This window comes from Canis lupus, chromosome 31, assembly GCF_003254725.2.
Source record: "Canis lupus dingo isolate Sandy chromosome 31, ASM325472v2, whole genome shotgun sequence".
Taxonomy (NCBI): Eukaryota; Metazoa; Chordata; class Mammalia; order Carnivora; family Canidae; genus Canis; species Canis lupus.
In genome coordinates this window covers 33,362,741-33,388,636 of record NC_064273.1, presented here as the reverse complement: position 1 = coordinate 33,388,636, position 25,896 = coordinate 33,362,741, and the positions used below count along the sequence as shown (strand labels likewise).

The window sequence follows — 25,896 nt, the reverse complement described above, 5'->3', positions numbered from 1 at the left end:
GACACCAGGAAAAACCGTTCACCTTGGATTCGTTTGCATATGGAAGGAGAACTAGTGGGACTCGAAAAGGCTGCTTTTCAATCTTCAAAAAATCAATTTTTAAATCTGAAAGGACCTGCGGGGTTCAGGCTGAAAGGTTGAATCTAAATGAGGCTGGGGTTCGGGTTTTCGGGGAGCGGGCCTCAGCCTGCACTGGGCCGGACCCTGGCCCGCCCCCCCCCCCCCCCCGGGCCCCCGGGCACCTGCCTCCCCTCCCGCCCAGCCGGCGCTGCACCTGCCGCGGGTCTCTATCCCGGGCGCCCGCGCATCCCGAGGCCGGGCGGCTCCCGGCGGCGCCCCCCGCCTGTCGGCCGCTTCTGTGTGCCGGGCCCAGTCTCCTCCGCGGCGCAGACTCACCTGGCGGCTTCCAGAAGCTTCGTCCCCAGCACGGTGTTCCGGAACCTGTGTCAAGTCCCCTCTCCGAGCCACCTGCTTGGAGATGCGGCGTGCGGGACCCGGGAGCGGCACCACTTGCCTCGAGCGCCACCGCCTGGCCAACACGGGAACGACCTCGGCCGGTCGGGGAGCGGCGTCTGGAAACCGGCCAGGTGCAACGTCGAGTTTCTGCACAATCCCCACCCTTACCCGTTTTCTGTAAAGTGGCTGCGATGGATGGTCTCGCTTACTGATGCAGGCATTTTTCTTGTGAATAAATAGACACGTTCCTCTCGCAATAACTTGGATCTAGGGAAATTGAGAGGGGGAACCATCCTGTACCCGCAACCAAAAAATAAATCCTATACATTGCATTCTTTATAAATGCGTTGGATATGATACGCTTTGGTGATATAAAAACACAAGAGCAGGACTGTGAGGGAAACACTCTTTCCTTGCTTTTTTTTCTTTTTCTTTTTTTTTCAGCATTCTGTCTATGGCAGGATCCGTTTAAAGTTGAAAGAGCTCACCCCTGCATGAAATCTTGGCATCCTGGCCCCTCCATGGCTCAGGTACAGTTTAGATTCTATGGGCTGGAGTCAGAATAGACGGGATTGGAAGGTTCCTTTTTTTTTTCTTTTTTAAAGATTTTGTTTATTTATTTACGAGAGACAGAGGGAGAGGCAGAGACACAGGCAGAGGGAGAAGCAGTTTCCCTGCAGGGAGCCTGATGTGGGACTGGGATCCCCGGGATCACACCCTGAGCCAAAGGCAGACGTCAACCGCTGAGCCACCCAGTTGTCCCATGGAAGGTTCTTAAAAGCATGTGTTCACCCCAGTGCAGGTGTGTGTGTGTGTGTGTGTGTGTGTGTGTGTGTACAGATGTACCTGCTATGTGAGCTGACCCCCTGGGGTGTTCAAAGAAAAAATTAAGAGTTCTGTTCATACTTATTTTAAATCTCAAGCTTCAACATTTTTATTTTGCACATACAGTTATGAGAACAGTTGTATATCATTTACAAGTGAGTATTTTGAAAAGTATTGAGAGTGTGGGTTAAGAAATATTTTACTGATAGAAGTTCATGACCAAACCCCACAGGTCTGAAACTGCATTAAAGTTAAGGATATTCTCAATACTGTCCTAACTGGCACTTGGAGGTGACATAACAGACCTGCAGGCAACTGGAATGAGGCCTGGCTGGTGGGTAATTAGCCAGCCTCTTCCTCTGGGTGGGGAGACCAGCAGGGGGTTTAGACTCAGAAAGGGGGTCTCAGGGCTGCCTCTGTCAGTCTCATTATATAAAACCAGAGTAAACCACTTCACATCCGGGGGAGGTTTTCTTTTGCTGGAGAAATGGGTAAAGAGGATCAACCAGGTGTTGGACACCAGGTGGGGTGGGTGTATTGAGGATAACATGTGAACAGGACATTGGGCTCATCTAGGGTGTTTGCAATGGAGATCAACTTTCATTTGAACTGAAAAATTATATAAAATTTAAAAACACAAGATTAAAAATTAATTTTATACACATGATTAAAAATAAAAGATCTAATATACCTAAGAAAAGATGAATTCTAGAGACCTCTCCAGGCTCTTCAAGACCATGTGTTTGCTTATGGAATTTTGGTGCTCTTTTAAAATTTTATTTATTTATTTATTTTATCTTTTAATTTTTTTTCACAAGACAAAACAATTGGTGCCCTTATTGAGATTAAAATCAAATTAAAAAAGAATGAATCTTACATTATAAAATCTGTATTATAAATCAAATTAAGGGCTGCCTAGGTGGCTCGGCAGCTGAGTGTCTCTGCCTTTGACCCAGGGCGTGATTCCAGAGTTCTGGGATCGAGTCCTACGTCAGGATCCCTGCAAGGAGCCTGCTTGTGTCTCTACCTTCTCTCTGTGTCTCTCATGAATGAATGAATAAAATCCTAAAAAAGTTAAATTAAATTAAAAAAGGATGGAACCTTACATTATAAAATCTGTATTATATCTATCTTTTTTCAAAGTGGATGGAGAAAATACAATTAATGAATCATGGGCTAAGTTGCTATTTTTTTAATGGTCGTTTTTGATAAGTCTTTGGAAAATGAAACCAGAAACTCCAAGTTCTAAAAGGACAAGTGGGGAATATTTTACTCTGCAGCCCTGGCTTCGGAATGGTGACATAAATACGAGTGACAGCTTTAACTCAGATCTAAAGCTAGTTACGTTCCTACTGATGTGACCCAAATCATTGCAGACAACAGAAATCTTGTCTTGTTTTAGAGGAAGACCAGAGACAAAGACCTGTATTTTTGGTTTACCTATGACTTGCTGACAGCTGTCAAATTTATTATTATTTTTATTTTAGATTTAAAAACAGAGGCCTTCCTTTGAACAGCTTCAGGCCAGAACATTTTATTGGTGTTGGATCTTGTCTGCAGTGAATAGCAAATTCCTCATCACATGGGTCATTTGGTGACTGTGTGGTTGAGAGAAATCATAATTTGACCATGATTTGGAAATGTTCTGGCAGTTTCCAAGAGGTGTAGTTTCTGGAATCACTGAAGATGCAGTATGTTGTGTTGCTTTGCAAGAGAGTCTGTGGGTGGCCGGGAGCTGGGAGGTGGGGAGGTGACATCCCAGGCTGGAGTATCTCTGCCAGGTGGGTGTCACCTGGCTCTTGATCTGTCTTCTTCTATTTCTGAGGAGCTGTCATTTTTTGTTGTCGCTAATCTTGGGCAAGACATCCAGCTGATCTGGGCCTTCTTTCCTCATCTGTAAAATCAGGATTTTGAGTGCATTGGGAGGGCAGCACGATTGAGCCAAGAAACCTCTAGCAGTGGAGTTCTGGGGCTTTATCTACCCTGGTGGGAGTAAATATTAGCTAAACCTTTTGGGAGCAGCGTTTGGAAGCATGAATCACACGCTTTATTAGCCACATGAATGCTCTCTGACCCAGCCGTTCTGCCCATAGGAAAAGGTCCTAAGGATATTTCCAGTGATGAGATTTATGCACATCACATGTACTCCAAAAAATTTTGAGACAAGCTAGATGTTTGAGAGTAAGAGCATTTCTAAATAAATTAAGGCAGTTTTCCAACGGAATATTATGCAGACATTACAGGCCATGTTTTCAAAGGATATTAGCACAATAAATGTTCACAATATAATTTTAAAATTGTAAAAAGTAAGGCAAAATGTCTACATTGCGTGATACCAATTTTGCGTTAAGTATTTGAGACATACATTTGCATGAAGAAAGTCTAGTAAAAACAACCACATGTGAACAGTGTTCCTAGGTGATTTAAAATTCTTTATATTTTTTCCTGAGCTTCCAAATTTCCCACAATAAATATGTATTTTTTTCTTATAGTTGGGAGAAACAAAGTGAAATTCCAAACATGGAACAAAATGTAGAGTTCGTGGTCTGATCAGGTTTTTGCCTCGTGTTAGATTACAGGCATTTCTGGGATTTGAGGAGAAAAGGAAAGTACTATAGACCGTGGACTCCAGAACTAGACTACTTGAGTGACACCTTAGTTTCTCTGCCTCAGTTTCTTCCACTGTGAAGGTAGGATAGTAAGAGTACATGTCCAGAGAGTTAATAGTCAGTGTATATAAGTCTTGACCCATAGAAAGCACTGTTAGCTATTATCATTCTCTGTTAAATGGAAAAACCAATACTAATTCGACTGATGTTTCCTGAGCACCTACTTTGTGCCAGGCACAGTCTGTGCTGGGCGTGCTGCAGTACAGAAGTGAACAGTGCGAGTAATGTCTACTCTCATGGAGCTGTGCATTAGTGGGAAAACTGACAGCAATTAAACTTGGGGATTAAAGTCTTAAGAGGAAAAATGAAAGAAAAGATGGGAAGGTGGGCTTGTTAGAGTTGTTTTGGGTAACATTTGAGTGGACACCTGAGTGTGGAAGTGAGCCAACGCAGCTGTGTGGAAGAAGAATATCAGGCTGGAGTGAAGTCAGTGCAAGGGCCCTGAGGTAGGCCTGTCTCACTTAAGGAACAGTAAGGAAGCTTACAAGGTTGGATAATCCCAGAAACAGATTCTGAGACAAGGATTCCAGTGCAGGCTGACTACTTGGGAAGAGATCCAGGAAGCCCAGACAAAGGAGTGACAAAGTGAGGGAGGGAGGAGAAGGGAGCCCATGCCAGGGGAACTAGTGAGCGAGCTCTCACTGTGGACCACTGTGCTGCGATGCTACTCAGGACCACAGGGAGTGTGTCTAAGAAGCCTCACTGTTGTTCTCCTGGCGGGGAGGAAAGTGGGGTGTCAACCCTCCCAGTCTGGTCCATCATTAGATGGGAGCTGCTTTCCAGCACAGTGGCTTTCTCTGAGTGTGGGCCCCATGCACCAGGGAAGGTGCTCAAGCCGGGAGTGACAAGATCTTATAGCAGGAAGGCTATCCCAGGTGGAGGGAAGGTGAGTGCTGAGGAGACGGGAGTGGGCTCTGGCTGCACCTACTACAAAAGCCAACATGGTGAGAGTGGGACAAGCAAGCGGGCCTTTGGTAGGGCTTAATTCAAATCCCCTGTAAGTTCTATTCTGGGGGATATGGGAATCATGGTATGATCTCACTTGTTCTGGAAGTCTCTGGCTATGGTGTGGAGACTGGCGTGTCTGACGGTCAGAGGAGAGGCAGGAGGACACTCAGGATGCCACAGTCAGAGCTCAGGGATGATGGTGGCTGGAAGCCAGGGGGAGAGCCATGAAATATATTTTTGGATTCTGGAGACATTTTAAAGGAAGAGTCAAGGGAATTTGCTGATGGATTGGATGCAAGAAGTGAAAGAAAAGGAGGAATGAGGACACTACAAGATTTTGACCTGAGCAACTGGTAGATCAGAGTTACCATTTTTCAAGGTGGTGAAGATGGTGAGGGCAGTGATAGTGTTGGACTCTTGGCTTCCACAGTCCGTGAGCCAGTTCCTCAAAATAAATCCCTCTCTCTCCCTATCTATCATCTATCAACTATCACGTATGGATTATCATCTATAGATTATCTATCTATCTATCTATCTATCTATCTATCTATCTATCCATCCATCTATCAAGAGACTCTATTGGTTCTGTTTCTCTGGGGCCCTAATATAGAAGCCCAGCATTTTGTATTTTATTTTATTTTATTTTATTTTATTTTATTTTATTTTATTTTATTTATTTATTTATTTTGCATTTTGTATTTTAAACAAAATCTTTTAACCCTGACTGCCAGCATTTTGCCTATACAGTTCCCTAAAAAAGTGTGTTTTTTACATATTTGGTTCCAGTCCACTCCATGTACCAAAAGCCACACTCGTACCTCATTTTGAAATATTCCTCTCTCACTGGACTCCCTGCTGTTGTAGGCATATCAGGCTGCTCTCACATCTCACCCTTATGGTTCCTTAAAGTCTTTATGTTCAACTGAAAGAGCACACTCCGGCCCACACACTCCACCCCACATTAGTTCTTCCAATGATCTTATGGCCAGAAGCTGGATTTGGTCTCTACTCTGAGGCCAGGTCATGGCGGAAGTGCTCTGGAACTGATCACTGTCTCCCAACTGTATCCTAATTTGAAAACATTTTGCTGATAGGAAAGGCTAGAAAGGAGAAACAGTTCTATTTTCTAACTCATCAAGCTCTAAAGTCTTGTGTTTCCTCCAAGTTCTGCTTGCAGACTGGCCATTTCTTTTCTGAGCCCTTCTCTTTCCTGAAGTACTTTTCATCATATGTTGCTAAAAAACACTATTGGTATTTTGCCTGGAGATCTCTGCCTAGATTCATATGTTCTTTAGGTACATTTTCTATGTCTTATTCTGTAACATTGTCCCAGCCTCTTTCTCACCATTTTCTCAGCTTCCTTAAGTTTCTCAATTTCCTGCCATTGATTCCCCAAGGCAATTCAACATATCTTGGGGTTTTAGTAGAAAAGCGCTCCACTTCTGGTGCCAATTTCAGTTTTGATTTCTTGTGGCCAAAGCAAAGCTGTGTAAGACACAATCACAAGATCTTGGTGGCATACAATGATAAGCATTTATTTAACTCATGTAGCCAGGAGATGGTTGCCGTCAGCCAACTCAGGCTGAGTTTGTCAAGGCTGGTCTGATGATTTGGGCCAGGTTTATCCACACCTCTGGGGTTCAGCTAGTGATTAGCCCATCTATGATTGGCTCCGCTGGGGGTGGTTCATCTCTGCTCAATGTGTCCCTCATCCTCCCTAGGGGCCAACAGTCCAGCCTAATGGTCTGAAGTCTTGTGCCAATGACAGAGGCAAAGAGGATGAGTGGAAACATATGAAGACTCTTCAGACCTAGGCACAGAACTGGCTCACCATCTCTTGCCGCATTCTGCGGGCTAAAGCAAGGCACACAAATAAAGCCAAGTGCTAGGGAAATATTCTTCATCCTTCTCATAAAAGTGGAGAGTGACTCTTTCTGATCAATAATCTAACGAATCTACTCTCCAATCATTCTAATGATGATATGTTTCTATAAAATGGCTCATTGAAACCTACAGTTGAATGATCCTGTCTGGTTCTTAGTTGGAGTTAGCCAAAAGAGAAGTTTGTGATATTTGAAAGCCTGCAACATGGTGGCTGTTACTTTCTGAAGATCTTCGGGTCCTCTAGATATGGTAGTGGATAGACATGGAGGTCATAGGGGCTTTAGCTCATCTCCTCCCTTCCTTCTCCACTCTTCCAATCCTGACCAGTGGCCTTCTTGGGGCTCTTGGCTGTATGCTTTCAGAGATGACAGCTACAAAGAATCAGGAGTGTTCCTGTCCCCAAACTCTACCTTTGTGGTCTCATTTTGGCAACTAGATGTGCTTGGCTCCCAAGCTGATGGGTTGGGGTCTCCAACACTAATCCTCCTCCTACTTCTAGACTTTAGCTTCCTTAGTAACTCTCAGAATTCTAGAAGCTCTAATTCCTATAATTCCTTTCTCTTGTAATACCCACAGTTACCTTGCTTCCTTGCCTGAGTACTACCTAATGGTCCCCAAGCTGTCCAAAGCCCTCTGCTCCCTGCATTACAGGACCCAACAGTGGAATCAGGTCCTTATTCTGCCTTTTACCTTCCTTTTACATCAACACCTAGCCCTTTACCTCCTCTACTTTTTTTGAGACAGTCCTTGTTCCACATCCCTTTAAATAGGCTCTTTCTCTCTACCTCCTATGGTATATCCAGGCAAAATAATACAAGGTAGTGGATCCCAAAGGGTTGCTAGGCCACTTCATCATTATACACCTGCACCATTCAGCAGGAACTCTGGGTACAGGACAACCTAGAGCTGGGACACTAACCATGTGTGTTTCAGTCTCTGTAACAGTCACTAGAAAGCCATTAAGGCAGTATTTAGGCATAAATTAGGCAGCATTTAGGCAGCATAAAGTCCTCTGTGGTAAAAGTGGATTTTGGTTCCTCTGAAGCTGGGCTAGATCAGCATTGTGCTTTTAAGCTTCTTGACCTGAATGAGATTTGCTATTCCTTTGGGAAAAATAGGGAGGTTTTGCCACAAATAGATGGGACCATAAAATCCAGGTGCTTTAAAAACAAATCAGTCTATTAGAACTTAAATTTCGAAGTAAAAATGAATCGCTTCTAAGTCGTTATTGTGTGAGTTTATACATTTACTCATATGAAACTTAAAGCAAGTCTAGATACTTTTCAGACCTTGTTTGGAATATAATAAGTGGTGGCCCCTCATGCCATGGAAGGATGAGCTCAATCTTTCAAGAAAACCAGAAGTCAGTTACTGATTCATTTGATGAATAAGGTGAATTATCAAGGTGAGTGAAACTACTATATAAATAAAAAAAGTGGCTCTGAAAAGCCATGTTAGGTTCTTGAGAGGTACTCTGATCCCTGCATGCTAACCTGGGAAAGGTCACAGTCTTTTGAAGAGACAGCTTTGAAGATGGATACATTAATTTAAAGGTTAAACCCTGGTGTTTAAAATAAAATCATAACAGTTCACTTTTCCACAAGCTCAAGACATTTATTGTATTTTTATTAGTGGGCATTACTGACTAAAAACCATTATTGGAAATTCTTATAAATTGGACTGATACTTCCTTTACTGGTGAAACAATATACCCAGATAATGATATGCTGAACTGGAAATGGATGGTTTCTGCTTCTTCTGGCCTTGGAAGTGACTTACAGTTTTGCTGGCTAATCTCTCAGCAAGGTTGATTATTGTGTAGCCAGCCTCAATCAGTATATCAATGGGGGTCCAATCAACAAAACAGGAATGCCTCAAAGTTGATATGAAATTACCTTAGAAGGCACAAAATGGTTAAGTATTGGTGATTTAATATGGTTAACCTCATATTTCCATCAGTTTCCTGCCAAACCCAGTTGGAATGCAGCTGATGGCCCAGCCTGCAGGGCTGAGCATGGAAGGAAGGAAGTATTCTCGGGCCAGCGGGCTCATGGTCCACTCAGAGGCAGAAAGCGTAGAAGAGATGTCCAAGACATCCCAGCCAGATGAAGACTGCCTAGGCTTGGACAAAAGGAGCTTCTCCCACTCCCAGGTGCACAACCTGATGAAAGCACAACTATAGGCGTATTCTTTTCCTGAATCTGTTGTACATCCGTAGAGGTCATTCTTCTAAGAATGGCCATGTGCCCATCGAGGCCACAAGACCCAGGGCAATATAGTGTTGTGTGGACATGATGTTGAGGGTGGACCTTTTGCTATTCCTACACCACTTCTCAGTCATTTGACATTTCAAATAGAATTCTGAATATTTCTTATGTCTGAGATGCATGACCAAGAGTCGTTTCTACAGTGTGGTTTGAGGAGGTGTTATGCATGGAAGCGTGTCCACCAACTGAAGCTCTAATCCCCAGTTCCTGTGAAAATGATCTTATTTGGAAGTGAGTCATTGCAGATGTAATCATATTAAGATAAGGCTGTCCTGGGTTAGGGTGGGTCCTCATCCAAGAACTGCCGTCCTTATAGGAAAAGGGACATTTGGACATGGATACAGATGCATTAGAGCATGTCATGAGATGACAGAGGTAGGGATTGGAGTGAAGGAACATGAAGGAACTTCTGGCAATCCCCAGAAGGTGGAAGGAACAGGAAGGACCCTCCCCAGAGTCTTCAGAGGGAGTATAGCCTCTGTGACACCATAATGTCAGACTTTTGGCCTCTAGAACTACAAGAGGGTACATTTCTATCGTGTTAAGCCCTCTAGTTTACGGTCATTTGTTCTGGGTGCCCAGGAAACGGATACAGGAAGTAGGCTGACAGGCTGGCATGTGTGCTTGTCTGAGAGAACTAATGTATGGGCCGCTCTGGGCCTGTCCCTCCGCTTGCAGATTTTTTCTCTCTGTCCCTCTCTTCCAGAGTGACCTATGTCTGAAACATGTGCTAGTGATGTGGCTTTCCATTCCAGAATGCAAAAGGAAGGCCAACCAAAATTTCATCTGGTGAAAGAACTCCACAGGGTATTTTAAAGAAAGACAAGAAAAGGACATATTTCCTTCCTTCCTTTTTCACATTTTCTCAATCTTGCTTGCTTACCTGTGTGTTGTTTGTTGACAGGGGTGTTAGACTTTAGGAAGCAGGTTGTTCAGGCTCTTGTTTCGATCTTTGAACATCAACATGTTTGTGGCACATACGCCTTTGGGGAGGAGAAAGCACGTTGCAATCACCTTTTCCTGCCTCTTGGAATGTGTCTCTGTGACTTCATGACAGAATGTTCTAACTGGGTTGGGCTGATTTTATGCTCCTTTCAACACCGCGCAGAAAAGTGTGAAGAATGAATGGAAATTTGGTCCTGGCTGTTGTGAATTATTTTTTGTTTCTTCAGAAAGTTATTGTTGGACATTTTTACCAAAAGCAATATCTAGACCTTTCTATATGTCTCTGTCATCTATATTGTGTATCACTTGAGGGTCACTGGACTAACTCCTTTCAGGCTAGCTCCAGAAGGAAGGAAGTACATAAGTGAGTCTGAGCAAACAGTCCAGGACTAGAAGTGCTTTGGTCTCAGCCAGTATTTCTTAAGGGGGTGGGGTGGGGGCACTTCCACCATGTTGGTTGTGCAGGATCATCCCAAGCCTGACTACAACCAGGAAATAGGAATAGGAATCCCCGATGATTATGACAACTAAAATCCACTTCTACACACACACACACACACACACACACACACACACACCATTTCTCTCCAGAAACTGCTTATTGCAGTTGTTGTTGGTGCCCTTAGACATCACATCTGCACACAAAAGGCTGCTTGTTGTGAATGCCTGAGACTCTCTGCCTGTGGGGTGGTGGTCAGGTGACAAAGCATACATGGGATACCTGGGAATGCTAGAGCATTTGCCCTGGTGGATGCAAATTGGTGGTGAATACTCCAGCTCCTCACCCTTACTTGGGACAACCTGGAGGCATGCTCTGCACTGTCTCCCAGTGCTCCCCAGGGGCACTGAGCTCCTACTGTCTACATGGTAGTCAACTTGGAATGCCCTTGTATTTGTTTGCTATGGCTGCAGTAAAGAATCACCATGCCTTAGTGATTAAAACAACATATATCCATTTCCTTACAGTTTTGGACTTTGGAAGTCAAATGGGCTAAAGATCAAGGTGCCAGCAGGGTGCATTCCATTCTGGAGGCTCTAAGTAAGGATCCATTTCCTTGCCTTTTCCATCTTCCAGAGACTGTTCACATTTGTTGGCTTGTGACTCCTTGCTCCACCTTCAAAGCCAATAACAATGGGCTCTCAAAGTCTGTCTGAAAAGGCTGAGTTTTTCCCATGTCGTCATCTCTTTGGTTCTCTCTTCTGTCTCCCTCTTGTCTTTTTAAAAACCCTTGGGATTACATTGGACCAAACAGGATAATGCAGGATACTCTCCTTATCTGAGGGTCATCTGGTTGACAAACAATTCCATCTGCAGACTTTCATTCCCTTTTACCTTGTAAACCCAAAGTACTCACAGATTCCAGGATTCAGGCATCTTTGGGGGGCCTTTTTTCTGCTTATTGCAATAACCTTTGTTGGCTTCCTTTCCTTCTTATCTCTCTATCCCACTTCCTCATTGGTCTTTCTTGGGATCACTTCCCAAATAAATTACTTGTATGAGGAATCTTACCTCATAATCTGTTTTGCGCAGAAACCCAAACCAAAATACCATGTAGAAGAGAATTACTACTTAGAACCACTGGCCTAGAGACTCCAGTAAATCACCAGGACCTAGTCTCTCTCTCTCTGTTCTTTTCCCCACCTTTGTCAGTGGTGGCAAGGTGCCTTAGGCAACTCCAGCTAAGCCAACAGTCTTCTAGACTTATTCCGTTGGAAAGGAGAAGCTCCTACTGATGTTCTGACATTCCTTCTAGCTAGATTACTTTAGGTCATGTGCCTCTCCCTTACTTTAGGATTAAGGATGTAGGATTGTGATGCTTTGATTGGCCAAGCCTGGACTATATCCTCTACTCCTAGAACTGAGAGTGCAGTCTCACCCAGGATCCATGGACTACTAGTGGAAGAAGGGTAGATTTGCAATAGACAAATTAGGAATTACTACTCAAAGAGGCAGCAATGAGTGCTTGAAAGATAAATAACAAATATCAATGACATGGTCTTTTCTTTCTTTTGCTTCCTGTCCAAGCCCTGCCATGTGTGTATGAGTGTGTGTGTGTGTGGGGGGGGGGCGGTTATCTGTGCTCATATAACACAGAATGCATGAGTAGGTCTTAGGCAATATCCAGTGAACACATTGTTGCCATTCCACAGATATTAAAACTGAGGGTGAAACAAAGGTAAAGAATTGTCATACACTGGCATTGTTGCCATATGTGAGAAAACCCTTCTCCCAATTCTAGACCCTGGGACCTGCCCTCGATGGTCTGATGTCTTCTAGGCTACAGCCTTTTGTAGCTCAGATCAATTTTCTATTAGCTGATACATCTGAGATGATAGTAGGAATTATCCCCCATTAGTAATTCATGTTTCTTTGTTGGTTTTGTCTTATCCTTGCCCAAAAGATACAGGGTGCCCCCAAAGGAGGCACAGTATAGAAGCAAATTGAAATGTACACTCAATAGATCATATTGGAGATAATGTGCTTTGTAATGTGAATGCGATGGCCCACTTCATATGGCACAGAACACATTTCTGACAAAAGATGTGTAATGTAAACCTTCTCTGGAATGAGAAGAGGGAATAAAACAATGGACACCTTAGGTTTCATTGATGTTGGAAGAAGGTTTTGTCTTCAAACAGGGAAAAAGCATGGATTTGAAGGCAGACAGAATTGGGTTTGAATCTGAGCTCTGCCATTCACCACCTTTGTGGACTTTTGCACTAGCACGTGGCCACTGGAGGCCCCATTTGCTCATCTGCTGTTTATGTGTGTCAGAGGTGGACTAAACCAAGCAAAGTCATAAGTGAGATTCCCATGAAACGTCAATTCCATTCTTCCACAAGGCCTGTTTTGTCTTTTTGCCTAACAGGATTCAAATTTTCCACCTCTGAATGTTCTTTCCAATTTAGTGACATGGATGTAGAGGATACATCTTACCTGTGTTCATGCACTAAGATGGATTACCTATTTTTAAAAAATTTAAAAAAATATTTTTATTTATTAATGAGAGATCCACAGAGAGAGAGGGAGAGAGGCACAGGCAGAGGGAGAAGCAGGCTCCATGCAGGGAGCCTGATGTGGGACTGGATCCCGGGTCTCCAGGATCATACCCTGGGCTGAAGGCGGCGCTAAACCGCTGAGCCACCAGGCTGCTCTGGATTACCTATTGATGAATAACAAATGATCTCAAATTTTAAGGCTTAAAACTATAAATATTTATTATCCAAAAGTTGCTGCAGGTTGGGAATTCAGAAGTGGCTTAGCTGGGAAGTTCTGGTTCAGGGTCTCATGAGATTTCAGTCATGTTGGCCAAGACTGCTGTCCCCTGAGAGATAGAAATTGGAGGGTCAGCTTCAAAAGCAGCTTACCCTGTGGTCTGTAAGTCTGTGCTGATTATTGGCAATTCTAGTCTTCACAAACCTCTTCCTAGTCCTGATGAGATGTCCTCATGACACAGCAGCCTTCTGCCAGAGTGACACAAGACAGCAGGATAGAATCTGCCAAGTCTTGTGATCTAGACTTGAAAGGCACACAGTCACTTCTACAGTAGCGTCTTGGTTATACAGTCAGTCCTATTCAGGTTGGGTGTGAATACAACCATGTGGGTAGCTACCAAATATAGAGAAGTCATCCCTTTGATTGATGTGTGACTTATAAAGTACTATGTGATTTGCTATAGCTACAGTTACTTATACACTCGAATCACTGTTGAAATCGACAACTCTGGTGTGTGACTGGTGCCATCAGAGAATTCCTTAGTTCTTCTTGAATGAATTTGCTTATGGTCCTTTTGGCCAATCCATGGGATATACATTGTCAGGAGTGTGTGGGGTAGTAATCTACAGTGGCCAGTTCAATGAATGACATAGAAAATGCCGTAGAAAACACATCACTCCTTCCGTAAAAGCGAAAAAGACGTGCACACTTAAACTGAGCAATCAAGGCCCCTGTTTAGCGAAGGTAGAACATGTGCATCAGCTGAGTGACCTACCTACAAGTTCAGCCAGGAGAAAATTCATGGCATCAAGCCCAACAATCTCAGCCCAGGAAGACTTTGCTCCAGCAAGATTAAGTTTGCCTTAAAGAAAAGCAGTTACTCAAGAAATGTTGCTTTACTATGATGACCATAATGATGATCATGATGGTGACGGTGATGAGGATGAATAGTAATGACTTTAACCAATGATGATGATGAATAGTAATGACTTTAAACATCTTACAACTTCAGAAACAACAGTACAACAGATATTAATGTGGAGATAGGGAATCTCCTTTGGAACCCTTAGGTGATCATGTCCTTTTTGAAAAGTTAACACTAGGAAATAGGAATCTGTTCTCTCCTTGCATCATTTATAATCTGCATCGCAAATTCATGAAGCATGGTTGTGGGAGTAAAGTTATTTCTCTGTCTGAAATATATAAGTTAGATCAACTCAGGATTTCTTGGGCTAAATATCTCTGTGGCCTTTTCCCTCCTCCTGAGAATGAGGCTGTGCTTGAATATTTTTTGGTATGTCTGTACTTGAATGGCTCCTTGAGGCCACTCATCGCATTTCTCAACTTTTAATTCAGGTGAGAAGTTTAGCCAATTGTTCCCTCAAGCTGCCTTCTTTAAAATGGATCTAGAAACAAAAACCAAAATCATAAACAGCTTTCAATCCAGCCTCTTCTAAATAATTTTGAGGACCCTGGGGAGGGGTGTGGGAGAGTGTGAACTGTCGGTACACATGCTTTTGGTTGACCGTGTGAGTGTGCAGGGAATATTGAGAAGTGATGACTGGAAGTCAAAGTTTCTATAAATTCTTTTTCATTCTCCTTGCACATGACAAGCACCACCATGGGGGTAGAAAGAGCTTTACATTAAGAGCTGGTGGATGATGTATGGAGGTGTTGAATCATTATATTTTGTACGCCTGAAGCTAATATAACACTGTATGTTAACTAACTAGAATTAAAATAAAACCTTTTTTTTAAAGTGCCAACATAAAAAAATTTAAAAAATATATATAAATGCCAACATACCTAAAAAAAGAAAAAGAAAAAGAGATGGAGAAAAAGTATGCAGAGGTAGACATTGAAGACCTTGGGTTTGACCCTGGGTAGTGGGGGTGTAGGTAGATGGTAAAGTGGAAGAATATTTTATTTTGATCTTATTTTTTCCTATTTTGTGATCTTTAGGTTGGTTGAGCATTAAACACATACATAAATGCCCCATAGTATTTTTTTTAATATTTATTTATTTCTAGGACAAGTCTAGCCCAACATAGGAAGAAAGAACATAAGCAAATTGCATTGTTTAATGTAACATAACAATGGAAATTGGAAGGAGAGGTCTGGGGACCTTAAAAGCTCTTTAGGCTTTGGCATTTTAGTCTTTAAAATTAAAAAGTTGGTTGGGGTATCCCTAGGACCATTTTTCAGTTCTAGCATTTTAGAATTCTCTGAAATGCGTCTCTGTTTTATGATTCTCAGCTCCTACTGCTTTGGGTGACTACTCAATTAGTGATGGGTGCCCATCAAATACCCTCCAGCTGGCTCCTTAGGAAGGTGATGGTGTATAGGTGATAAGTTAGTATCTAAAAGTTTGTATTCATGTTACCCTTTGCATTAAAATAATTTGAAAGCATAGATTACAAATTCATCTTTAAAAATATTTTAATTCCTTATTCATGAGAGACAAGAGAGAGGCAGAGACACAGGCAGAGGGAGAAGCAGGTTCCCTGCGAGGAGGCCGATGCAGGACTCAATCCGAGGGCCCCAGGATTGTGCCCTAAAAGGAAGACAGACAGTCAACCACTAGGCCACTGAGGCATCCCCTAAAAATTCAATTTATAAATAAGAAAGATTTTGGTGGTAGGTATAGTTGTATGTGTTTGCAGCAGTTGTATGGGCGTTAAGGCCAGCTGCCCACTCGATATTGTGTTTTCACCTTTCTTTTCAACAGAACTTTCATGGCCTGGGGCCACAATGCCTGAGCTAAAGAAAAGTCACTTACCTAGGCTTTCTTGCTATTGAAGAAGCTGTGGGTAAAGCTTAGGGCACAGAGAAGTAGCTCCCTCCTGATCACAAGAAATTGTTCTTTTTGCCTTTCACCTGTTCCCTTTCTCCTCTTCCCACTGGATATGGTCATGAGAACAGTGAATTCAACTGCCATCTCATAAGAGGTGTCTTTCATCAGAAAACCACGGCAAATGCATTTAGATATTTGAATCAGAAACCATAGCTTCCGATGAGTTACAGAGTCATATGGAGTCTGCCTTGAAAATGCAGATATGGGTTTGTGATCCAGCTGATTATCACACAGTCAGACTATGGAACATGGGCCAAAGTGATTATCAATGCTTTTATTTATTTAATGATAATTTATGCTTCTTCAAAGGTGTACCAGAAAGGCTGGTTGGTATGTTACATGTCATAAGGAAGAAGCTTCTGGTGAAAATGCACAGAAGACAAGATCATGCCTGTTGGCCAACCCAAAATCTATTTGCAAGCCTCCTTCATTCTTGCTCACTTCCATTATAGAGGCTGTCTTTTCTAGCTCCTTTGGTGGTTCAGGTGGTCATGTGTCATAGTCCCCTTCAATGAGACATAAGCAGACATCTTCATGGCGAGAGTTTTTGGAAGGAAGGGAGAGAGGGAGAGATATTGCTGCCTCATTTTTCTTCCTTTCTCATTGGTCTGGGGAACCATCTTGCCACTATGAGTGCAAGGCTCTGAGATTAGCAGAAATATTGTCCTTGATGCTATTGTGCTTCCAAACCAACACTTGAAAGCCAATTCCTACAGACTTAGGAAAAAACTCTATTTGTTTCCATCCTTGTAAGTCCAATTTTTCTCTTACTTGCAGCTCAAAGCATTCCTGACAAACAATGTGCAAAATGAGAAACACACATGGCCAACGGGAGATGAAAAAAAATTCAGCTTCAGGAATAATAAAAGAAGTGAAATTTAGGGATTTTTGAAGTGATGATCACATTCTGTGCATGTGGGGATCCTGGGAGATAAGTGTTCTCTTTCACTCCTGGTGGTGTTATGTATCAGCAAAGACTTTCTCAAAAGATGTGTATGAATTTATGAAGATCCCTCAAACAGTTACTACTCTTTGACCAAGTAATTTAACCCTTGGGAATCTTTCCAAGAACAGAGTAACAGGAACACAGATGTACATGTACTGTTGTGATCCAAACTTCGTAAGAAAGAAAGAAAATGTATCTTCATAGACATAGACTGCAGGGAAATAATACAAACGTGTTAAGAATTGTTATCTCTTGTGTTGAGTGGTATGCTGTTTTTTCTTTTTAAGTTTTTGTAGAAAGAGCATGCATTAATTTGGAAGTTGGGAAAATACAACAGAAGTGATTTAAAAGAATAATATTAGGCCCAAGTCTCTATCCTTGGAATCCTACTGCTTTTGTGGAAATAACAGTGAAACACCTTTAGGAGGCTTTGGATATAGGTCCTTCTTTTAGTTTATTTTAAAATTTGCCAGGGACGGGCTGAATTCACCAAATAGAGTCATCATATAAAGGACTCTGGGCATGATCGCACACACTCATATACTCACTTGCACTTGCCAATGGTTCTGGGAGTTAGCTAAGGATGTATGTTACCCTTCAGTTCCGAAGGAGACAGAGGAGAACCAGGTGTCTTCCTGAAGGTCATTCAGCCCTTAAGAGGCAGAGCCAGGGCCTGACCTGGCTCAGCTGACCCTAATCCACTAGTTCCTGCTTTGACATTGGGATTTCTATCACGAAGGTAAGCACATCCCCAATGAGAGCCACAAACAAAGTTCCCTATAATCACAAGACAGATCAAGGAGAGAAGCTGGTTTTCTGTCCAGACAGGAAGACAGTGAGGAACACAGCTGTGAGCTGCACAAATTACATACGTTCCAAGCACTTATTTATATCAACTTCTCAGCCCCACCCGCCACCCACTTCTGTAACATAACCAATATGCAGAACCAGAAATCTGCCTTTGAGCTAAGTGCCAAGGCCGCTACCAGTCACGGAGAGCAGATTGCGAATCATGTAAGCTGTGTGGACCTGCATCACGGCATGTGGAGGAGCTTGGGACTTTGAGCTGGGTGCCGTGCAGAAGCCCCGCACACCTACGCTCGTGTGAACCTCGGACAGAGCGACTTGGATTCGAGTGGCTGTGTTCGCCTTAACTGATGAATCGATTCTCGCCGTTGACATACGGTGCCACGAGCAAATTTTTGGTTTTGAAAATCAACTTCTCCTTTAGGGACAGGTGTGGCCAAGTCTACTGTGGGTTAGAATATTCCCAAAGAAGTGCTTGTTTACCAAAGAGATCGTTAAACCACCTTGAGGGACGATATAATGGTAGGGGAGCCCTCAGAGACGTGGAAGTAAGTATCGGAATGTGAGGCAGCAATGATACAGTTGTTGAAAATTAGGAGCAATGGTCAACAGGGTTCTTTCGAACCGACTGTTGGTGACATAAAAACTGGAAAATTCTTTCTAAAAGTAACCAGGAGCATCTGGTTGAGCATCTACCTTCGGTTCGGGGCATGATCCTGGGGTCCTGAGATCGAGTCCCACTTCGGGCTCCCTGCATGGAGCCTGCTTCTCCCTCTTCCTCTGTCTCTGCCTCTCTCTCTCTGTGTCTCATGAATAAATAAATAAAATATTTTTTAAAAATTAAAAAAGTAAAAGTAACGAGGCACCACAAAATTATCTTCCGTGTGTTGAGTTGATTGTGGCCCAGCCCACTCCCTGTGCAGTGTGGTGCTGGGTGTACAGGCTGGGGCTGGGGACCCCGGCTTTGGCTTCTGGGCCTCGCTCTTGCACTCTGCCAGGGACCCTCCCCTCGCTCAAAACCCACACAAAGCAAACTCAGCCCCATCAGAAGGAAGAGGGCAGGCCTATTCCCTTTCTTTATGGGCCACTGCCCGAATTTCAGTAAGCTTATTCAGATTTATTTTACTCCCCGAACACCTGAGTCAGTGCTTATTTTTAAGCTGTCAAGAGATCATTCCAGAAATGAAAAAAGAAAAAAAACTTGTCTGTGTATACAGACCTTTTCCTTCTCTGCTCAGTCGATGTAAGTTCCTCTCCTCCCTATTTTTAATTTATTACTTTTTAAGTATCCTCTAAGTAGTAGATGTTTAAACACTTTTTAATCGGGGAAACTGCAGAGTGTAATTGCTGGTTTGGCAGGCGGTGGGGCCAGGAGCCCCTGGCGGGTGGACAGACGTGCTCCGCTCGCAGCGCTATCTTAGTGCAGAAGCACCTGGGTCCTATCACAGGCCCCAGGCATCCTCTGTCAGGTTTGGGAGGAGTTCTTCATATAGCCGCGGAGCTGGCTTCAACAGAAGGGACATGCAAAGAAGTCATCAGATCCTAATGTCATAGGAGTTAAGTGGGTAGGCCACGACGCGCTCCCTGAATGAAAACAAGGACCATTTGCATTTGGGGTGAAGGATTGCTAAAAGCTACAAAGCATGCTGTCTTCTGGCTTGATTGAGAAAGCAAAGATGGAATCAATTAAGCCCCACCAAATCATGTCTGTCAACTGTGAGTTGTCATGTGTGTTTATAGTTGCATGAGCCCTGGGAGCCTGCGCAGGCACAGCAGTCAAGGGAAACGGCACTGGGGGAAATAAATGCCAGCTCTCTACTCTTGCCATTTGTCTGTTCCTTCCAGAGTCGTAGGGAAGAATAAGTATCTCAAAACGAACACAGCAAGATACAGGCACCTTCTTGCAAAGCAATTACCGGAGGGGCAGGAGGTGATGAGCTGGCAACGCAGAGCACTCACTCACCTTTCGTGTTTTCTGCTACCCACCTTTGTCCCTAAATGTGTGCGCTGCGACAAATCCACGTCCCAGCATGGCTATACAGCCACGTGCCTGGAGGTGGCCCTGCAGGAAGGCACGGGTGCACTTACCCATCCAGACATGCCTTCAGTTTGCCCGGGGTTCCAGGTGATGCTCATACAGTTCTCGCCAGAAGGGTGCAGGCAAAGGGCTGGGGCCCTGTCCCAGGGGCCCCTCTCTGCTGCTCCAAAGCTGTGGGACTCGAGGCAAGTTACTCAAACCAGCTGTGTGCCCTCTCCTTGTTGGTGTAATGAGAATAATGATGCTGCTCTCTACCCCCCACCCTCAGCACAGCACCTCTAATCCCCCAGAGTCTCCTAGGGGGTAGTTGCTAAAAATGCAAAGTCTGAAACTCTGCTGGTTCAGGTGCCCTGAGTGAGGCTCTGGCATCTGCCTGTTGAACTCTGTCTGTAAGTGATGATGTGGAGAAGGACAGATGTCAAGTTAGGGGTCCCTTCAATAGTAAAGGTCGCAAGTCTCTGCATGATTTGTTATCTGTGAGACGAGGAGGGAGCCAGATGACACCCTCTCCCAGTTTTTGTGTTGGCTTTGGTCTACTTGGTTTCTGCCCGGGGACACTGAGGCCTTGGCTGTTCCTGAGCTACGCCAGCTCATCCCTCCTTGTCATCCTCGACGACTCAGGGGATGGGGACTAGGTGTGGTGATGCTGCTCAGTTATTCAGAGTGAGAGATGGGGGATGTGTGGGGGTGGTTGGGGAAGAAGAGCCCCTCCTCAAGGCCTGTCTTATTACTGGGTGCTGCTACACCCAGTCCCATGAAGCTGGGAGGCTTGGGGGTGAAATGAGTGAAGATTGTTCCCGGGGCTCCTGGGAGTCAGGACACCAACGTTGCACACACACCACCCCTCCCATCAGCAGCACGCTCCTATCTCTTCCTTCATCTGTAAATGAAGGATAATAATACCCGAGGCTGTGCCCTGTGGGGTGATTAGAGGCTCCAGTGACACAGGACAGGAACAGGAAAGGGTTGTGACAACTACACAGTTTATCAAAAGCTCTTTTTTTCTACTTCCTGACCTGGTTCCTGTTTCCCTGCAACTCATTCATTCCCTTGGCCCTCATTCAACCCTTCAGTTTCATTAATGATGGAGAATGGGTTTGGGAATGATGGATGAGAATTAGAATAGTTCTTTTTTTCTTTTCCCATCATATTCTAGCTCCAGGAAGAATGGAAGGGCCAGGGACCTCCCGGGGATCAGTGGAAACCCCATCAGGCACCCCTAATCATGGAACTCTGTGTGCCCACTCCTGCTGGTGAGATTGGCCAATGGAGTTACTATTTTTCTTTCTAATTTTGCACAGCTATGAGGCCTGTTATCATTTTCACCTCTCCCAACCTGACTGCTTGCTCTGCCGACTTCAAGCTCCAGCACCAGACAAAAAGACAACAGGCTGGTGGAGACTGTCCAAACAGCTCCCACAACTGCATGCAGCGAAATCCCTGTAATAAATCCCTTGTTTTATCACTTCCTAGTGCTTTTCTTTCCTAACCAAACCCTGGCTGATACAAGCATAATCCTATTTGCAAAATTGGACCTGGACTAACCGAGTGTTTTATATAATAGGCGACTCCAAGTCCACACTCTTCCAGTGCCCTTTGGGTTGAAGTCCTGCCGTTACCTGACTATTGCGTCTGATTTGTGTAGACTGCAGGCATTTCATTAAGGGCCCAGCTGATCTCCTTGTCTCAATTCTCTGTTGCCTGATTGAATTCTGGGTTCTTGCCACATCTTCCTGCCTTTATGGATATTTAAATATCTGAGCAGTGACAGCCATCTCCTTCAGGCATCAGCCTTGGCTCATAGCTGTGATGTCCTAATGTGACCAAGGACTCAGAGGAGTAGGGCTTGGCCAAATGACATCCGCTGATTGTGTTGACTGCTGGCTCTTTCTCCGTGGGGTCTCTGCAGGCCCCGCTGGGAGCGTTCACCTGCCCTCCCATGAGGTTTCCAGCTGCTGCCCTTCCTGACCCCTGGTTGTCGGAGATCCCGCCTCCCAGAATCTCTTTGCTGTGGTCCCAGCAGCCATCCAGGAGGTTCCCTTGAACAGACTTTGAGATCTGCTTTCTCTGACAGGACTCATACCTGGTCCATGGGAAGCAGCTAAGTGTGCAGGGTGCCCATCACTAGAAGTTGACTTCATGCCCATATGTTCCCATCCCATCTTTGCCCTGCTGCTGCAACCCTACAGCCTACAGCTTCCCATCATTGGGTTCTTCAAGCAAGTGTCAGATATTAATCCGCCAGGTCTCCCCAAATCCAAGGTCTCCAATCAATTCATTGATGTGGGTCTCTTGGTCTGAGATGAAGGGGGATACACACTTCCACCCAGGACCCCTGCAAGGTTTCTCCAGGAAAATCTTTTTCACAGGCTCTCCGTCTCCAAAGCCTGACCTCTTTATATCCCTGATGTGAGTTATCTAACTAGTCCTTGACCATCTACTTTAAAACATTTACGTGGAGATCTATTTTACCATTTACTTGTAATCTGAAATCTCCTACCCCAGGTGTCCTAGAGAAGGCATCCTATATAATACCATGTTCTGTAGATTGACAATACTTTCACAACAGGTCCCAGGGAGATGGTGCTCTCCCCAGAGTGTTACATGTGGGGTCTGGACAACGGGGAAGCCCCAGAGGAGACGTGGGCATCAGGGGCCCTGTCTGGTGACCACAGCTCTTGGATTCCCGTGACTTCCACTAATAGCTGTGATTTGAAGCTGGCCAAACTGCCTTTCAGCTATAATTTATCTTCCTGCATATGTTTGCCTGGGGCTGTGAGAAATGCTGCTCAACCATCTGATGGTTGTTTCTTATTGGACATTTATTCATCAATATCATGTCAGGCTTTAGGCTGACAGCCACTGGAAAGAGCTGGAAGCCCAGGTGCCATACCTTAGTAGGGGCTACACTCCCAGCACAATGCTCCCTTCTCCTATCCTGCCTTAGTTGTCTAGCATCTGTATCACTACCTTGCTGCATCCTCTTCCATCTTTTTTTCAGGAATGCCTTTCCTTCTCTCCTGCCTCAAGAAATCCCTATTCATCAAGTTCTCTTGTCTCTGTAACTAGATTACAAGTGACTCAATGTCATACAGGGCACTTTGTCAGACTCAGAGAGGTTCCAGGATGGCTCAGAGTTCATACCAAGGCTTAGCAACACATGCGGAAAAGGATCAAGTTAGATGTTTCCAGTGGCTCTGAGCATGAGACATACAGCATTCAGAAGTATTCTCTGAAGGGCAGGGAAAGCAGAATGCAGTAGAGAACTTGACTTTATTTGATCTTTAATCTTTAAGCTGGTATCTTCTCCCACCCTCTTTACCATAGAGAAGCCACCATACTGGAGCTGAGGAAATTTGTTAGTGAGGTGCCCAAAAGACTCCCAAGGCTGGAGTTCCTGAGTTCCTGGAGAAGTAGAGGGAGATAGTGAGAAGAAAAGCAACAGTGAGAAGCTGTGTTGTGCCAGGCATGCTCTCAGCCCCTGCCATGAATTCCCCAGTGTTCGCTCTCCCAACTACTCAGTGTGGTGGTGGATACTCTCATCAAGAACCCACTTCACCAACTTCACAGTCTGGTGATAGTGTCTTCCCCAAGTCATGGCTCATAAGTGGCAAAACTAAAATATGAACTAGGAGGTCCTCCTCCGGAGTCCACACTGGGCATCCCTCTATTGTAACTCCACTGGCTTTGCAGCCTGGGAGGCAACAGGACAAATCCTCATCCTGCTACTCTCCAGTAGGCTCTGATTTGGGGCAGATCACTTGCTGTATCCATCAGTCTCAATTTCTAAGTTGAAGATGAGCACAGTAACAGTTGGCTGTGAAGGTGAGAGAGGCAGTAAAATGTTGAGGATCGACTGATGGAAGAGACCCTCCTGCTTCCTCTCCCCTTGCCTCACACAAATGCATGCACTGAATAGTTTATCCTGGTAAGGGATAAAGCAGGTTGTTCTAGGTCGTGTTAGTTTGGCATGGGTTCGAACCTTCCAGAAAAGAAACAGCATCTGAAGAGATGCACGGTGTGTGCAGCAGCGGGGGGCGGGGCGGGAGGGGAGGCAGAGCAGAATCAGGAGTCCCCACCCAATGTGTGTCCTCGTCAGGAAGAGCCAGCTGACCTGGCTTACTGTACCCCCACTGCCTGTCGCACCCACCACGTCATGGTGATCTTTCAGGTGACTTCCCCCTTTTCACTGACTACTACACATTTCCCCCTTAAAAATAGCACTTTATTGATTTTTCTTTTCCTAAAACATAATTTATGTTCACAGGGTAAATTTTGCAAAGCATAGGCAAAAGTAGAAAGCTCAGAGTCACAACCATGACAACCTCTTGATTACTCACCATCTCTCATTCTCAGGATTGAACAGGTAATTTTTCTTTCTTTGACTTGTTACTATTTTGCTAGACCCTTCCCCATGAAGCTGATGCTTCCCACTGATCTTCGGCCCACACCCTTGGGCCAAGGGACACAGGTATAGGTGCAGTGACGGGTCTGGGCCCCACACGGGCATCCCAAAGAGACATTCCAACCCACTGAGGATACAACAGAGTCACTTGCTGCACCCAGCATTCTCCTTCCTGGCCCATTCTCTACAGTGGCCCTGTCTTGTCTATGCCACCTGCCATCCACCTGTCGCTCTGCCACCACAGGACTGTTGCAAAGGCCCCCACTGCTCTCCTGACCACTGTCTTTACCCTCCCTCCATTTCTTCTCTGCACTTAGGCCACTGGTCCTTCTACAGTGCAAACCCTATCCCATCACTCTTCTGCCCGGAAGCCATGCATTGTGCACTTTGGCCCACAGGATGAAGTCCTGCCTCGCCTGCCTTCTCAACGTGGACCCTAGTGTCAGCAGGGCCAGATAAACTCCAGGCTCCCCCAGCCCTCCTTCTCCTTTCTTCACCCCTTAAGGTGGAGCCTGGTCATCCTCCCCATCTCAGAGTGAATGCCACCTCCGTGTCCCCAGTAGATGATTTTGGGGCTCTGCTTGCCTCCCGACTCCTGGACTCCCTGACTCCCCACCTCCAGGACGGCGACATTAGCTTTGGTTCCACCTGGCCCCCACTTTACTGAGCAGGGCTTTTGGGTCTGAATTAGGAGTGGGCACTGCTGGCTCATAAAAGAATCAGGACTGGCACCTCCTCTCTGACCTCTAAGCATTGAGGTGACTGGACCACTTTCCTAAGGTCCATGAGAAAGGGTGAAAGGTAATACTATCCTTTCTCATGGCTTTAATTGTCATTAGGGTGACTGACCATCCCAATGTGCTTGGGACCAAGCTGTTTCCCTGCTTGCAGGACCTGGAGTGCTGACACCAGAAAGCCCCAGGCAAGCTGGGATGAGCAGGTCGCCCCAGATACCATCTAGTGCTGGGAGTTTCACAGATTTGTATCTGCAGCCCCAGCCTCTCCCCTGACTCCAGATCCTGGGATCAAACACCTAGGTGGGGTTGGGTGACTGGGTGATGGGCACTGAGGAGGCAATGGGCAGGATGTGCACTAGGTGTTATGCTATATGTTGGCAAATTGAACTCCAATTTTAAAAAAAAGAAAAAATACACCTAGGTGGTATTTCTACCCTGATGTGTAGTGGGCTTCTCATCCCTGTGGGCATCTTATGCCCCTGCCTGCTGAGCTCACTGGACTCCACCCATCCTTAAAAGTATCCCCCTGCTTCCCGCCCCAGGACTTTTACACTTGCTATGTCTTCTGTCCCCTGCTCTTCCTCTTTCAGCCTGAGTTTCTTCCTCACAGAGTCCTTTCCAGATCTAAAGCAGCCCCCCCTTCCCTGCTATTATTCTCATGCTGTCATATCACCTGGCTTATATCTCTCCTGATACTTACCCAGCCAGAAATCATTCTGCTCACGGCGCTAGGATGGAAGCCCATGACGGTGGGGAGTTTGTCCTGTTTGTCTACAACAGGGCCTGGCACACAGGAGCCTCAACAATTTTGATGAATGGAAGAACTAATCGATATATTGGAATAAAAATGTACTTGAGAGACAGAACCGAACGATTTTCCCAAAACAACTTCTGAGTC

General features: G+C 44.9%; 2 long non-coding RNA genes across 2 annotated transcripts; one reads left to right on the top strand and one right to left on the bottom strand.

The window, feature by feature from the left end:
- Positions 1-2,789: 2,789 nt before the first annotated feature.
- Positions 2,790-10,089, bottom strand: LOC125754153 (uncharacterized). Its single transcript, XR_007407655.1, has 2 exons — positions 9,933-10,089; positions 2,790-3,175 (listed from the first exon to the last, which is right to left on the bottom strand). It is a non-coding gene; the product is annotated as an uncharacterized LOC125754153 (long non-coding RNA).
- On the top strand, positions 7,358-17,240 carry LOC118353019 (uncharacterized). Its single transcript, XR_004811119.2, has 3 exons — positions 7,358-8,187; positions 8,742-8,934; positions 16,843-17,240. It is a non-coding gene; the product is annotated as an uncharacterized LOC118353019 (long non-coding RNA).
- The last annotated feature ends 8,656 nt before the right edge of the window (positions 17,241-25,896 follow it).